At 49.9% G+C, this 17084-nt stretch overlaps 1 protein-coding gene across 1 annotated transcript in view; it reads left to right on the forward strand.

The window, feature by feature from the left end:
- Positions 1-17084, forward strand: part of HOMER2 (homer scaffold protein 2) — a 78260-nt gene that overhangs the window by 381 nt on the left and 60795 nt on the right.

Genomic DNA, 17084 nt, shown 5'->3' on the forward strand with positions numbered 1-17084 from the left:
AAGCAGTTTGTCCTTTTCCATGATTGGGTTTATTACAAAAAAAAAAAAAAAATAGAAATCCAAGTTTCCCTAGAAAGGAAATAATAATAACCCCCCCAGCGTAGGGAGGGTGGACTTTGAGTCTGCTTTGAGATGGCTGAGGATGATGGCAGTCTGTGAGGAGCTAGGGGAGGCTTCCTTCAGTCTTTCAAACAACCGAATAGGTGCTCAGGAGAGAACTTGAAATACTCTGTTGAACTGACTAATGCTTCTGAGTATATAAATAATTTAAAAAACAAGGTTGATTTCTCCCGGCGATTCTCAGAGTAGTAGGCTCTGTGAGTCAAGGAGCCACTGTGCTATTAACAGTTAATTCCTTACATTTGCTCACCTGATGTGAGTGCACTTCAAGGATGTGCTATTGATATTCAGGGAATGGTTATTATACCCATTTCACAGATGAGGAAACTGAAGCCTGAAGTGGTTTGATAACTTCCCAGATGTTAGACAGCTGATAAGCATTTGTATGGGCAGAGGGGAAGCCACAGCCTGACATGGGAGGCGTGGTTACAAGTGAACCAGAGTTCCTGAATCTCTCTGTTCCCTGCTGCTGAGCTTAGCATTCTTCCCGCAGTCCTTACCGTGACCCAGCCTTGGGCTCTGTGGGTCTGGGGATCTTGCCTTCCTGTATGGGATGGGAGAGGAGTGGAAAGGGGCAAGATTGTCCTGGGGGATGGACCCAGCTTTCATGGGGCAGTGGCTTTATTGTGCCTTGCTCCAGGAAACTTTCCGGAGTCATTTTACCTAGTGAATTTTATCTGTGGGGTCGGCAAAGTGCTTGAAGGAACCAGAGGAAGGCCAAGAGGAATTTTGAGGAAGGGAGTGTGAGGGCTCTGGACCAATATGAGCAGGACAGGGGGACGGAGAGGGGCCAGGAGATGTGCTTAAGACACTGGTGCAGATCCAAGAGCTTTCACATCCAGAAACTGGGAGATTTTACCAGGGCACCCCAGCTGGGAAGCAGACTTACCGTAACATTTCCAGTGACCCCTTGGTAAACTGTGAAAGGGCTGCTTTTTAAGCAGTGGGAACCTCTGTGGCTCTCAGATTTCATACTTTAAAAAAATGTACGGGAAGAAGAAGTTGGCAAATGTAGATCTCAAGATGGAAGATAAAGGGATCTTGTAATTTTAACTCCCTGCCCCCACCCAACCCCAGCCAACCCAGAACCAACCCAACACCCTTGTGTGATAAGGACAAATATTGAAATTCTGACTGGTTGAGATCAAGTAGTTCTGTGGCAATAAAAATGTTTACTCATAAAAGCTTAAAGAAAATGTCAGAAAATAATTTTTGTTTGTCTTGAAGCAGGGAGGAGTAGCTTGGGATTTTGTTTAAACATGGAATATTTCTTTCATGTAATTTTAATGTTACCCATAAATGTCTGTTACTCACTTCTTATAGGTAAGGGCTGGTTTGTAACTCCTACCTACTTCTGCAGTTTTTAATATATCCACTTCTTCTATAATTTATGGGAATGCACAGCCATGGTTGTAAATTGAGATGGAGCTGGGGCTGGATAAGCAGTTTAGACAGTGGCGGGTGGAGGGAGCCATTTTAAACAAAAATAGAACCAATGTCATCCTTCCTGAGAGTTGAGTGGGACGAGGAAGAAGAACCGGGAAAGGGCAGCCAGTGGGAAACTCTGTTGTAGTCCTAATAGCCTTGTCGTGGCTGTACTTGTAGACGTGACCAGGATTTAAGAGGAAAACCCCCGAGTTTACTTCTCCCCACCTATGCTGCCTGTCCTCATTCAGTTGTCCCCATGTCCCTCTGTCCTGCTTCTTCTCTGTGAAGCGTTTCGCATTGTGCATGGTTTCCTCGGTAGGTCTGCGTTCTCACTCCCCAAGGCTGCTTTTTCATAGCTTCCTCCCTCTTCAGACGTCCCTTTCCTCCGCCTGCGCACATCTAGGCACCCTTTTCCAGGACGAAAGAGGAGCCAAGAGCAAGAACTTCACCTCCCCATGTGCCTGCAGTCCCCTGTGCAACTGCCCTGTGTTTTCCTTCCCACCTGCTTTGCTGAATGGACGGCTGGTCCCTCCCCCAGTCCTAGCAGAACCCCGCCCTTCCCAGGGGGGACCGTTCATCCCAGTCCTCCTCACCTCCTCAGGAAACATTTCTCCATCTTTCACCTCCCTCTGCAGGCTCGTTCCCATCAGTGTACAGCATACTTCTGTTCAGTGCTGTCCAGTAGGACTTTTTGTGCTGATGGAAACGTTCTATATCTGCAGAGTCCAGTATGGCTGCCGTCAGCCACACATGGCTGTTGGGCACTGGAAACGTGGCTGGAGTGGCTGAGGACCTGAATTTTTTATTTAATTTAAGTTGAAACAGCCATATGTAGCTAGTGGCTGCTGTATGGGATGGTGCAGCTTTAGCTTCTCTTGTCTAATGTCTCTCTCCCACTTCTGTTCCACTTCCTCACTCCTCTTCTCCTGAAAACATCTCAAAAGACATGTCCAAACCCACTGTCTGCATTCATTTTCTTCACCTGGTATTTGCTCACCACCCCAACTCTAGAGTCTGGCTTCTGCTCCTGCCTCTGCACTGAAACTGCCACGGTCCCTGCTGACCTACAGACTGCCAGACTCTGTCCTGGCCTTGCTCTACCTCTCGATGGCATTCCCCACCAAAGGCCTTGCCCTCCTAGGAACGCCGCCCCTCCCAGCTTCTTGCAGCCTCCCTCCTGGTTTTCCTCTTGCCTTCCTGATGGTTCCTGCTTGTCACACCTGTGCCTGACCTATGAGTGATGGGGTTGCTGGTCCTGGTTCCTTTCTGCTGTCAACACTGTCTTCCTAGGTCATATGACCTGCCCCCCAGCCATGGCTTTAACATTAACCACATGCTGAGTGCCATGTTTCCTGTGGGCTTCTGACACTTGACCATGCATGGAGCTCTTGGTAATTTCTTTCAGTTCTCTCCTTCCCTCCATCTTCACCATCCCAGTCAGTAGCCCCACCATCCATCCACTTGCTCAGAGTCCACTCCTGGAGTCTTCTCTCCCTCTCCTCCCCCCCAGCACCCTACATGCAGGCTGTCAGTGGGGTGTATGGGTCTACTTCCCATGCGACCTCTCCCCATAATCATATAGCTCCCACTTTATTCTTGGCCACCACTGTCTCCTTCCTGGACTAACTTCCCAACAGGCCCTCCAGCTTCTGCTCTGGGGTGTCTCCAGTCCATTTTCCATACCGGGACCCAAGTTGACTGGCTTTTAAAATTGCAAATCACTTCACTCCCTTCCTTATACACCCTTCAGTCATCAAAAGGCTGGCCTGTGCCCCATCTCCACTTTCGCCATCCATTCTGCCCAGCCCTCACCGCCCTCTGCTGTCATGGTCTCCTTAGTGTTTCCTGCCCTGCCTTGGGGTCTTTGAACTTTCTGTTCCTTCTGCCTGGAGTGCTCTTGCCCTGGCTCTGCAAATGCTTTCTTCTCTTCCTTCAGATTTTGACAGGGTTGAAATCCTGGGTCTCTGACAGACTCTCCATGGCTGCAACAAGCTCTCCTGCTCAGTCTTTCTCGACAACCCCCCCCCCCCCCCATTCCTTGCTAACATGGCCACACCTTTGCTCCCAGCGCACACTGCAATCATCCTGGCTCTGTGTACTTACTTGTCATCTCTTCCGGCAGCATCCGGAAAGGATCAAGTCTTACCTTTTTCCCAAGTGTATCCCAGCACCCAGTACAGTGTCTGCCACCTAATAGGCCCCTAATAAATATTTTTTGATTGAGTTAATGCTTGCATATGCTGGGCAGCCTCACTTGGATGCTGGCTAGGAAGTTGTGATAATTCTTGGATCACCTTTTATATCACTTGCTTAATTGAGAGTTGCAAGGGCTAAGAGAGAAAGAAATCGCATTTGAGTGCAGTTTTCTTTTAATGCTAAAGCAAGCCATTTAGCTTTTTCTCGTGGCAGGGTTAGTTTCCAGGCCATTGGCCTTCATCCAAGTCCTGGGGTTGTAAATTGTCTTCTTACCTGCCTGCGAAAGGCTAGCAGAAAAGCCAGCTTGTCTGCTGTTGTGACTTTTAGCTGATTTTGTCAGTGTTTACAAACAAGATCTACTGTGTGCTGTTTGGCTTCAGTTTACACTCATTTATTTTCTTCAGCCAAGATTACATTGCAATGTACGGAGGCCACAATCTTGGTTATCTAACACTTTGGGCCTTCTTTCAGTAATCTATACCGATTAACTTTCTTTTGATGTTCATCCCCTCTCCTTTAATTTTCCATCCCTCCTGAATCACACCAAACTATGCCATTCTACAAATTATAGCCTTTTACTTGGGGTTTGTGTTGACTAAAATAGATACAGTCTCTCAGCTGTATGGAGGGAACCCGTCTTCCCTTGGTCCCGTTGTGGGGTTTTAAAGACGTCACTTTCTAAGGTTCATTCAGTCTCTTTGTCTGTGATGCAGTTTGGTGAGTTTGTTGGAGATCCAGGATGGGCCGCCCTGCTGGCTCGTCCCTGCCCTTGTGGAGTTTAGAGTGTATAAGGGGAGAGAAGCTACATACGCAAGTACCAGCCAGCTCTATGTGTGAGTTCAAACAGAATATTAAAATCCCCGGCGTGGCAGAGGCGGCGCCGGGCTCTGTGGGGATCAGCACAGTATGAGGAAGCGCTAGGCAGGCTGTGAGCAGTTAGGATTACCTCATTATTTAGACAGCCATTTCTCTTATGTCAGAACTGGAAAAAGACACAGTACTCGAGTTGGGGCAGACAGTAAATACATGTGCATTGAATGAATGAGTAGTTGACTTGTACTTTGGGGAGAGCCATCATTCTTGTTAGAAACAGCCCAGAAACTCCTGGCTTTCAGGGTTTTAGGATGGAGCCCAGGGCACATTTGATGTTTATATACAGTCCCCTGAAGGAGGACCCAGACCAGAGGGCTGGTTTGTTTTTGTCTAATGCATGCAGTGATTTTGTGTAAGTTAGGAGTTTTCTTTTCTGGTAGTGGCTCTTGGGAACTTGGAGTCAAATGTCTGGCCACCTCAGCAGATTAACCCTCCCCTGTATTCCCTGCTCAGTCCTCGGCACTGCCCTGTGTGCCTTCACTCTTTCTCATCTGCCACTTTTTCTTTTTTTTTTAACAAAATGAAAATAACTTTTTTTTCTAATTATAAAAATATTACATGTTCATACTAAAACATACCAGCACAAAGAAGAAAGTGAAAATTACTTGTCATCCCGTGCCGCAGGGATAGCGTCCATTGTCAATCAGATGTCTTTGCAGACTTTTCCCCATGTATATATGCCTGTGTTTAGAGATAAATATGTCTACTTAGAGCAAATGTATTTTTTTATTAAAATATTTTATTTATCTATTTTAGAGAGGAGAGATGGAGAGAGAAAGAGAGGGAGAGAGAGAGAGAAGAGTGGGGGAGGAGCAGGAAGCATCAACTCCCATATGTGCCTTGACCAGGCAAGCCCAGGGTTTTGAACCAGCGACCTCAGCATTCTAGGTTGATGCTTTATCCACTGTGCCACCACAGGTCAGGCGAGCAAATGTATTTTTAACAAAATGGCATCATATCATACATCAGTTTAATAACATAAGTTTTTAACTTAAAATACGTTGAATGGACATTTTTCCCATGCCAATAGCTATAAATACACATCATCATGTAAATCCACATCTCCTTCTAATTTGTCATTTTGCTGGATTTTATACATCTTTATATATCTCCTTAAGTCCTTTCTAGAACAAGGCCGAGAATATTTTAAAAAATTAAAAAGACATTTTTGACAATCCCATAAAGCAGTTGTTGGCTTTAAATGAATTACTGAAAGAAAATAACAGTGGAGGAGACCAAGATCGCAGTGAACCTGGGGTAATTTGTGGTGGCTCTGTAATTTGTGTGAGTCACTGTTCCTTAGTGAATCTTGGTGAGCACATGCGGGATTCATGTTGTTGCTAAGGGTGGTTGGTGGACCGGGCCCAGCTGCTCAGATTGTTTCTGTTGTTTGGAAATACCAGAGCAGAGAGATTCTGCTTTAAGACCTGATGAGAAGGTTCTCTGCCAGCAGAAGGCACCGGAGCCCCCCTGAGTGCCCTTGCTGCTTCAAAAGCCCTTGTGCGGAGGGTGCCACGCCCCCTCCTTCAGAGAATTCCCTGGGCAAGAGGATTGGCAGGGGCATGCGGACAGGAAGGACATTATAGTTCCTGCTTCAGTTGTTAAGCAGTTTTTTTTAAAAAGCAGAAAACCTGGATAAATCGTGTGACATATCACCTTAACCAGCATTGGCATGCAGAACCTTTGGAAAAAGACTTTTGGTACATGTAGTAGGGATAGGATTTCCTTTCCCATGTGGAAAGAGAAACTTCCTTCACTTTCATCACAAGCGAAGTGAGCGGCAGTCCAAAATCTGATTTACAATAGAAAAAAAGCATTTTCCAGAGTATTAGAAATCTCAGGTGTGGCTCTGGCTGGTTGGCTCAGAGGTAGAGTCAGCCTGGCATGTGGATGTCTCGGGTTCAATTTCCGGTCAGGTCAGGGCACACAGGAGAAGCGATCATCTGCTTCTCTACCCCTCCCCCTCTCACTTCTCTCTCTCTCTCTCTCTCTCTCTTTCCCTCCTGCAGCGATGGCTCCATTGGAGTCAGTTGGCCCCGGGCACTGAGGATGGCTCCATGGTCTCCTGCCTCAGGTGCTAAGAAGAGCTCGGTTGATGAGCAACAGAGCAACACCCCAGATGGGCAGAGCATTGCCCACTAATGGGCTTGCTGGGTGGATCCCGATCAGAGTGCATGCAGGAGTCTGTCTCTCTGCCTCTGCTCCCTTCACAGAATTTTTAAAAAAGAAAAATCTCAGGTGTACAAAGTCCTGACCTTATAGATTTTGAGAGGTTTTTTTTCCCCAGTGAATATAAATTGAACAAAATGAAGCATGGAAAGGAATTCAGGCCCAAAGCTTCTAATTTGCATTGGTTTTGATACACTGGTCTCTAAGTGTGGCTTGCTAAGTGCTGCCCGCCTAGGTGTCGCGCATGCAGGCTGCCCCCGAGCCATATTTATAGGCTGGGAGGTGAGCGCGGGCTCCAGGACCCAGTTTCCTAGTGGGGTACGCTTTGTGTGGGAAGAGCATCAGGTTGGAAGCCTCTGCTAAATGTATGACAGTCTCCAGTAGTTCTGCCACCGGGTGCTGTTAGTCATATGGTATCATTGTGGTAGAATTTATTTAAATTATATTTCAAATTAGCTGGTTAGAACAAAAATATGCTTGTGGGGAACACATTTAGACATATGTCAGCAACTGGAGAGTTTTGTTTTCCTTTGTCTTGTGGGGGGATAAGGGGAGAGGAGAGAGAGAAGCATGAACTTGTTGCTCCACCGGGTTATTCCACTGAGTTGTGCACTCATTGATTGCCTCCCATACGTGCCCTGACCAGGGATCTAACCTGTGATCTCAGTGCTCTGGGATGACGCTTTATCCACTGAGCCACCGGGCCAGGCCCTAGAGAGATTTTATTTAAAACTTTTTAATTCACAGGCCTAGTTGATAGTTTTATTACTGTTATTCCTCTGAGGAATTGGGGACCATGGTGCCTCCTCCTCTGTGCAGAAAAGTTTAGGATAAAGCATTACCACCAGCCAAGACAGTTAACCTGAGAGCCATGCTTTAAGAAACTCTTTAGTGTACAAGTGCCTCCCAACCAGATTGAGGCTGGGTCCCAGCCAGGGTGGAGGCTCAGGCAGGCCCCTTTCTCTTTGCATTGAGCTGGGGAAGTCTTGATTAGGTCACCACCAAGGGGCTGGTCAGGCCTAGTGGCCCTTTGTCCTCCTCCATCTCTGGGGGGAGTTTCGTCTCTGGGTTATGGGGTAGGTAGGTGTCCATAGGGACCCAATTACTGAGGAATATTGCAGACCCTGCTGCCTGGGCATTGGGTCCCTTTTGGGATCTTTAATTGGAAAAGCTTTTAATTGGAGTTGTTCAGATAAATGGAGCAAAGGAAAGTTGCGCTGGCTTCTGTTGTTTTAGGGAAGGGATGTGACAGAGAGGGTGCCCATGAGGGAAAGGAATGGAGGCCCCAAAGGACAGGAAAGGGAGACCCCCAATGGAGGCGGCATCAAGGCAGAGTTGAGCTCAGAGCTGTCTGGCTTCTCCATGCAGACAGAAGGTAGAACTGGCTGTCTTGCCAAGTTGTGAGTTTATTGTCATGGAGGGCCGCTGTCTGGGGGGCTAGGGAGGATGGTGAAGTACAGACCGGTCAAATCCCAATCCTCTGGCTGGCTGTGTGAGTTTGGACAAGCCATCTCTCTAAGCTTTATGTGTTCAATGATTGAATAAGAAAATGTGTGTAAACATTTAGCACAATGTCTGACATGTAAGTACTCAGTGAGTGGTGGCCAAGTTTATCATCACTATCATCATCACCATTTTTGCGCTGGGTGGGAGGTTAGAAGGTAATCTCTGAGGTCCCTTCTGGAGTATGTGGTTAGAGACAGTCCATCCTCATCTTTTTTTCTTTTTAGTGAGAGAGAGAAAGACATGAAGGGAGAGAAATGAGAAGCATCAACTCATAGCTTCATCACAGTTGTTCATTGATTGCTTCTCTTACATGCCTTGACCAGGGGACTCAATCCTAGCCAGTGACCCCTTACTTAAACCAGCGACCTTGATCCCAAGCCAGCAACCTAGGGCTTTAAGCCAGCAACCATGCGGGCATGTTTATGATTCCACACTCATGCCAGCGACCCCATGCTCAAGCTGGTGAGCCCACATTCAAGCTGGGTGAGCCTGTGCTCAAGCCAGTGACCTTGGGGTTTCAAACCTGGGACCTCAGTGTCCCAAGTTGACACTCTGTCCACTGCGCCACCACCAGTCAGGCCATCCCTCACCTTTAATCCTCCTGGGCAGTGCCCCAGTCCTCAGCTGCTCCCTCAGTCCTGAGCAGTGCCAGAGTCGGCACCCTGCCATCAGGACCCAGACAATGGGAGGTTTGCCCTTTGAAGCTTTGTCTCATATCACTGAGCCTCTCAGGTCGTATTGGTGGAGGACTCTCATGGGCCAGAGGACAAGGAAGGTCAGGGGCACTGACCCGCATATGCCAACGAGAAAACCAGTCTGCCAACCAGTTGCTTTCATGGGGAAGTGCAAGTGTGGACAAAAAGAGAAGGATTTCTCCCTTTGTGGGACTCGGACTAAGGATTCCTATTGCTGGTCAGGGACCCCTTCATTTGATTATTTGTATATTTATTTGCTCATTTATTCAAGAAGCAGTGACCACCTGCCTTGTACCAGGCACTGCTGTAGGCCTGTGAGGAACATCTGTGGCCCTGCGATGCTTACAGTCCTAGGGGAGGTGGAACCAACAGACACGGCCGAATGTGGACATGAGGGCACAGGACCAGGGGCTGTGTGGACGGTACACTGGTAGGTTTCAGGGTCTCACATCTCTGGGGTCCTGCCCACTCACATGGATCTGAAATCCTTTCTTTTTTCTTTTTTTCAAATTTTATTTATTGATTTTAGGGAGAATAAAAATGAGGGAGAGAGAGAGAGAGACAGGAGCATCAATCAGTTTCTGTACCTGCTCTGACCAGGGATTGAACCGTCAACCTCTGCATTTCAGAAGGATGCTCTCTAATCAACCGAGCTATCCATCCAGGGCTGAACTCCTTTCTGATCACCCTTCATCTGTCCATCAGCTCCTGTCACTTTCCTGGCCCACCATGACCTAGCTGTTGAGCACCTTCTCTGGGCCAGGCACCAGGAGACAGAGGTTGTCTTCCTGACGGAGAATGAGATAAGCCATTACTGAGATGTGAACAAGGATACAATGTTTTACTCTTCAGGAAGTTAGAGAAGGCTCCTTAGAGGATGTGACCTTCGAACTGAGTCTTGAAGGCTGAATAGGAGTTTGGTGGGGGTGGAGGGAGGCATTTAGATGAGAGAGCTGCCCACGGTGGAGCTGAGAGAAGGAGAGAGGCTGAGTTGTCTGCTCTTTTGATGTCTCCACACTGAGCGACTGCGCTGACGGTGGTGCTGTTGACCGATACTGGGAACACAGGAGGAGATGCGGTTTGGGGGGAGAAATGAGAGTTTTGTTCGGCAGTTAGGATAGAGTCAAAGATGAAGAGGGAGCTCTGGGAAAGGGCTACGATTGAAGGGAAGGAAAAGAAGCCAGTGGATGACATTGGGAGGTGACGAGAGTCAGAGGAGGGTGAGGGGAGAAATATGTTGCAGGAGCCAGAAAAGAAGAGGCTGAAAGAGGCAAAGTCCTCAGAGAGCTTGGAATGGGACAGGGACGCAGGGTGCACGCTGTTATATGCCACTGGGCATGGGGCGCAGTGTTAAGGTGCTGATGGAGTTTAAGAACAGCTTCAGCCAAGAGCGATGGCACAGATCCATTTGCAGGTGATTTAAGGAGTGTGGTGAGCGAATAGAGAAGTCTAGCTGAAGATGAAGGTGAACCTGAGGGTGTATCAGTGTAGAAGGAAGGTTGGTTTTTGTTTTGTAAGTTTTTGAGCATGCTGGAAGGCTGAAGTCAAAGAAGAGAAGATTGAAGATCTAGGGGAAGTTGAGAGGCAGTGAGGTTGTGGGCAGGCGGGAACTAGGGCCAGAGCCTGGAGGAGCAGTCAGCCTCCAGAAGAGGGCAAGGGGTATCCTCAGATGGGGCACCTGGCAGGCACCAGGCTCTTGAGGCTGAGGTGGGAAGGGGATGAGGCGGCTGGCTTTTCCTTCTTAGTGTGAGCAAGGAGTTGATCTGAAGACCAGGCGTGGATCCGAAAGCAAGGAAATGGTTTGTCCAGCTGGTTGTGGGTTAGGGCAGGAGTTAGCTGGGATAAACACAGTTTTGTGAGTGGCGTTGAGAGACCAGTTGGATTCAAGAACTTGGGTTTTAAAGGTGCTAGTCGCCACAGTGAGACCTGGGAGTGGGAGCAGGAACAGAGGCTAGCGGCCCCAGACCAGATGGTGGGCTTGCGTCTGGGGCTCATGCTGGTTAGACTCCAGGCACTGCTGGCCACAGCCTGTGGGCTGCCGCCTGGGAGGAGGAGCTCCCACGCCGTCTCCGCCAGTCACCATTCTGCTCTCACTTCTCTGAGTAGCCATTGTTCTGTTAATAATTCTTCCAGACCCTTTCTAAAAAATGCATTGAAATTCTTGCTAGCTTGACCTCCTTGAGTAATGAGATTTGTAAGTTTATTAACCTCTGTGAGAAGTAGGTTTCTTTGCTCCATGGAAGCGTATGATCTATTGGAGGGAATGACCATTAATGTGGTGACCTGGATGGTGAGCTCAGTGCCTGAGGGCAGAGGCAGAGGGGGTGGCTTTATTCATGCCCTCATCTATGAGTTCCATCTGATTTAGCCTGTGTCCCACATAAGATGGGCTGATTGTGTCTACACATTCCCCTCCCCTCACCCCGCTCAGTGAGTCCCGAAGTTGAGATGGTCAGAAAAACCAAACCGTTCTTTATTTCAATGAGGCTGATTCTTTAAGTATGAAAAGGAGAAACAAGGAGATTGGAGCATTATGTCTAATGCAGACAAGAGTATCTAGACTGGGTGTCCATTGACTCAGGCCTAATGATCCACAGAAGCTGGGACAGGATTAGGATATTTGCTATAAGACCATGTCGGGACATGTCCTCTGTCCCAGCGTTAGTCTTTAGATCTGTACACATATTGGACATTTGATGTAAGCTCATTGCCAGGCATCCATCAAAGTGGCAATGATTCATGAGCTCATCCTCACTGGTTTGGCCTTTCAAGACAGCTGTTACCTAGCCTGGGCTACCTGTCTTCTGTGTACTCAGGCCCCTCTAGATTGTTTATCACGTAAGGCATTTAATTACTATTCAATGTTATCTCAACATATTATCATAATCTGCACCTCCCCCACCCTTGCCAACCAGGCCAGTGTGGGCCAGTGGAACTATGAGTGCACTGAGGAAATTTTACATGTTCTAGTGTCCACATTAAAAAACTGAAACAGATGAAATGAATTTTAATTTAACATATCCAAAATATTACCATTTCAACATGTAATCAATGGCGTGTAGTTCCGACATGGTCCCTCTTCCTGTGGAGTTTACACTCTAGTGAGGGAAACAGACCACTTGTCTCTGCTGCCGTTCTCCTAAAGGACACCTGTAAGTGGGTCCACAAATAGCTACAAGCTGTGCTCAGGGCTGGGAGGGAAAGAAGCACGGGCTGAGGCCGGCATTAGAATGTGTGGTGGAGACACCTCTCTGAGGAGGTGACATTGAAGCTGCTGCATCCTGTGAAGAACAGGGCGGAGCCTTCTAGGCGGAGGGAGGAGCAGGTGCAACCACCTAGAGTGGGAAGGAGCTGCCTGGAATGTTTGAGAAACTGAAATCAGACCTGTGTGGCCAGACAGCTGTGGGTGAGGGGCGAGAGTCCAGTGTGGGGCCGGAGAGAGTGGTGGGGAGTGAGGCTGCATGGCTTCTATGTGAGACGCAGTGAGGTTCAGCAGGTGGGAGGACCTGAACAGGGCTGTGACGGGACCCTTCTTCTATGTTGAGAAGGATACTCCAGGGCACTGTGGAGAAGGCAAGTGGTGGAGCAGGGACACCAGTGACAGGGCCCTGGGTTTCAGGCACAGAGGATACTGGCGGAGGCCGAGAAGGTTGAAGAGGAGAGGGAGAGAAGTGGGCAGGTCTCACAGATGGGTTGGAGATGGGTTTGCTGGAACTTTCAAAGGGATTACATATAGGGGGAGGGGCGGGGAGGAGGGAGGGCGTAAAGAGGATGCCCTGGTTTTCAGTGTAAGCATTGACTGGATGTGGGGAAGCCTGCAGGGGAAGGTTCTGGGTTGGGTGCACTTGTCCACGTGCTAAGCTTGAGGTGGTGAGTGGAGCTGGGGAGAAGGCAGTGAATTCTATGCATCTGGGGGTTGCAGAGGTCAGACTGCAGATAGACGGGGTGGGTCCTGATCGGGAGGGGTAGGCAGAGGAGGAGAAGAGTCAGGAGCCTAGAGCACCCGCTGTTGGGGTGGCATCCCGGGAGTGCGGCTGGCCGGTGGAGAATTTGGAGGAGGCGTGGCTAGTCAGGGAGGAGAAAAGTTGGTGGTGGCGTCATGCTGGCTGATGGAGAAATGTCTCAAGGAGGAGGGCTTGAGCATTGGTGTTGAGCGCTGTTGGGACGTGGCTGGGACTAGGCAGCATGGCGGCTGCTGCTGGCCCTGACCCGAGCCAGCTCAGTGACGAGGTGGAGCCAGGAGCCAGGTGGGTGGGAAGATGAACAGGAGGCTGGGAAGGGGGTTTTGTGGGGATGTGCGAACCACTTTTCCAAGAAGTTGACTGTTGAGGGAGCAGGGGAATAGGACACTAACTCGGGAGGCTGAGGTAGAAGGAGAATGTGTTTTAGACAGAACTCCAGCACACGTGGGCACTTATAGGAATGCTGCCCCAGGGAAGGGGGACGGCAGAGGAGCAAGGCCTTGGGAAGATGAAGGGTGGGGCTCCGGGCACCAGGGGAATGATTGTCCCTCAGAGGGTGAGAGGGAGGTGCCCTGTCCTGGAAAGGAGTTTAAGAGGCCACAGAGGGGGCAGATACAGGCAGGCAGGCAGGTGTGGGTGTGGTGGGAGATGTGTGAGTTCCAGCCTGTGGCTCCTGTCTGCTCCATGAAGTCTGAGGCAAGTCGTCCCCGGAGAGCACGGGTGCAGGGCAGGATGTGAGAAGTCTGAGGAGAGGAAGAAGGTGTAAAATTGTCTGGGGTTGCGTGGCAAGCTTGCTAGAGAAACCCATGCTGTGGGCTGTGGCAGACAGTTTGAGGTCAGAGAACATGGATTTAAAGTGAAACTTGTCCACCCTGTTTGGTGAGTTGCCCAGTTGCTTGGGTGTGGGCCTGAGGAGGCAGATGGCAGGACCATCAGGCTGGGCGGCAGGTGTTCTTGTGGGACCGGTAGCAGTGGTGGCTGTGATAGACCATGGGGCGGGTCTGCCATTCGAGGAAGAGTGGATCAGGAGGTGGGTGGTGAAGAGCGGCCAGTCAGTGGATGGAGGTCTCTGAGGTGGGGATACGAGGCAAGCGAGCTGGGGCGATGGGCGGTGTGAGCAGTAAGCAGGGGTTGGAAAGTCACACTCTGAGGCGGTGTATTCCTAGAAATGAGTCTTGGTAAGGGCACTGGGATGAAGGCATTTTTGTGGAGGAGGTCAAGGCACTTTGTCCAGGGCGTTGGGAGTTACCCACATGGATGGTGACAGTGACAAGGGGTGGGCAGAGGAAGAAGCTGGGCCTGGAGCTGAAGCCCCTGACCAATGGCAGGAGACAACATGGAGGCAGGTGACTGGGATGGCCTGGCCTCCAAGGCCATGAAGAGAGCCACATGTGGGGGGAGGAGGCACAGGGGCACCAGCCACCCTGACCCCTCGTGCTCTGCTTCTGTGGGAGGTGAGAGGAGCAAGCCAGCTGTGTGGGTGGCGGGGGTGCTGTCCTCTGGGACTGGCCCCATTGCAGTTAAGGCGTGAAGGTGAAGGGAATATCGGGCTGGGCAGCAGGTGCCTGCTGGTTTCAAGGTTAGTGAGCCCAAGGAGGGTTTGCCAGGGTGGAGGGGAGGGGGGAAGGACTGTCTCAGGTTTGTAAATGAACAGAGCAGGAAGGTCCCAAGAGCCTGCATGATGCTGGGCGACTAGGAAGGTGTGGTCTCTCCCTGAGGTCAAGGGGTGGGACGTGCTCGTGTCTTGCGGTGGGGAGTGGGACATATCTTTCTGAGCGTGGGAGGACTTGGGGATTTTGAGCTGATGGGGAGCTCTGTGTGAGTCAGTCCAGTGATGTGGTTGTCCCAAATGCTTACTATAACTTTGAAGACCTTAATCAGAGCACGAAACAGCTGTAGTAATATAATAAAGGAGATGCTTCCCTATGCATCTAGAATATTGTATTTGGTTCTGGCACCAGAGCTGATCCAGATTTAGATGAGTGGAGGGGTATTTGGAGGAGGGGGAGCAGAGGGGAGGTGTCTGGACACATGTTCCGGGAGGATGATTAAAGAAAGGTTTCTTATGTGGGGTCTCTAGATACAGTGCAGGGGCCTATGAACACCCCTCCCCGCAACTTTATGGAGAATTGTATACACTTCAGTGCATTTCTGGGGAGGGTGTCCATAGTTTTTATCAGATTTTCAAAGGATCCTTGACCCAGAAGAGATTAGAACCACTTGTTTAACAGATTTGGGCATTTTAGCTCAGAGAAGGGAGAGCTTGGCTAAGAAGTGAGGGCAGCCTGACCAGGCGGTGGTGCAATGGATAGAGCATCGGACTGGGCTGCGGAGGACCCAGGTTCCAAACACCAAGGTCACTGGCTTGAGTGCGAGCTCATTTAGCTTGAGCGCGGGCTCACCAGCTTGAGTGTGGAGTCACTGCCTTGAGCATGGGATCATAGACATGATCACAAGGTCCCTGGCTTGAGCAAGGGGTTACTTGCTCTGCTGAAGCTCCCTGGTCAAGACACATATGAGAAAGCAGTCATTGAACAACTAAGGTACCACAACGAGAATTGATGCTTCTCATCTTCCCCCCTTCCTATCTGTCCCTAGTTCTCCCTCTCTCTGACTCTCTCTCTCTGTCTCCATCTAAAAAGAAAAAAGAAGTGAGGGTAGTGGGAGGGGAGAGCCTTTTCCTTGCAGATGAGCAGCTGCCATTTGGGGAAGGGGGCTTGTTCTGTGTGAGCTCACCTGGCGGGTCTCAGATCAGTGGGAGGAAGGTGAGGCAGCTTGAGTTTGGCTGTGTGTGTGTGTCAGAGGCAGCCCGAGAGCAGCCCTCACAGGTGGGGTGTGCACAGGGCAGGTGACAGAGGAGGTGGCTTGTGATGCTTTTGGTGCAAAAGCTTTGTCCAGACTTTCTTGTTCTGAGGAATAAACCACTTTGGTGTACCAGGTTTTCCTTGTCCTCAGGCAGACCGTCTTGTGGCTGCAGTTTGCTGGGAGCAACAGAGCCCCTGTGGGTGCTCAGGTGCGCAGTCCTGAGGTGCAGTGGCCTCTGGACGCCAGCCCTCCTTTCCGGAGACTGCACATTCAGTATCATCTCAGGGACTGCACCATCCACTTCGGGGGCCTCAGCTGACCCTCTGGAGTGTGGAGTGACCCTCCTTATGGCACTGCCTTGGGTGTGCTCAGCTGTCCCCATGTCTCGTGCCCTCGGTTGCCCAGAGAGATGCTCTGTGTGGGTGTCCTGTCCTGGTGCGGAGTTGGGTGAGATAAGGCCTGAGGCGAGCTGGAGGGCCTGGCGTGAGCACAGCTCTCCCTCTGAGGGGGAGGGCCGTGTGCCCCACACCCCTGTGTTCCCTCCTGACAGCTAGGCTCCCGCCTTTCTTTGGCACCAACAGATTCGGAGAGATCCACTCAATTTAAAAGTGATTCTCATGGGACAAAACTGCTACTTCATCAAGTTTGGCTTTGTCAGAGCTTCCTGCTTTTTTTTTATTCCTTCTCTCAGTATTTTTCAGAGCAGGCATACCTCACAGGATGGAAGATTCTGGAAAACAGGAATTGGAATCCCACAGCCTGATTGAAAGCTATATCACTTGCTTCAGAGGAGAAAGCTAAAAAAAGCCCCTCCTTGGCTTCTCCCATGCATTTTAAATGTTCTGAAAGCTTTGCCTGTGAAGGAAACAATGCCCCGTTCCTTAAATAATTAAGTGGAGTTCACTGAGAATGGAGTGTCACCGAGGCCTGGTCACACGGGAGCCCCCAGAGCCTCTCTCTCAAGGGGAGGACTTGGACAAGTGCCTGAAGAGCTTGTAAAGGTAGAAAAATCGACGCGGCTTCAGATTTGTGCCTTTCAAGCACTTGGTGAAATTGGCAGAACCCTGGAAGTGTCACGGAAGAGGATGCAGGGGATCTGCAGGTTTCCCCCTGGGGGGGGCGTGTCATCGTGTTTGTATCCCCTACAAAGTCTTAGTTGGCCTTACTTGTCCCTTTGCTGCCACATAACTGCCACACGAGATGACTGTGGCCTCGAACCAAGTCTGTACCCTCCCGGCCACTGGAGCGTTGGTGCTGGTTTCTGTGTGTACTTGGTGGAAAGTTCTGGCGAATCTGTGCACAGAAGAGGAGGCTACTTTACCTTCTGGCA

This window comes from Saccopteryx bilineata, chromosome 7, assembly GCF_036850765.1.
Source record: "Saccopteryx bilineata isolate mSacBil1 chromosome 7, mSacBil1_pri_phased_curated, whole genome shotgun sequence".
NCBI lineage: Eukaryota > Metazoa > Chordata > Mammalia > Chiroptera > Emballonuridae > Saccopteryx > Saccopteryx bilineata.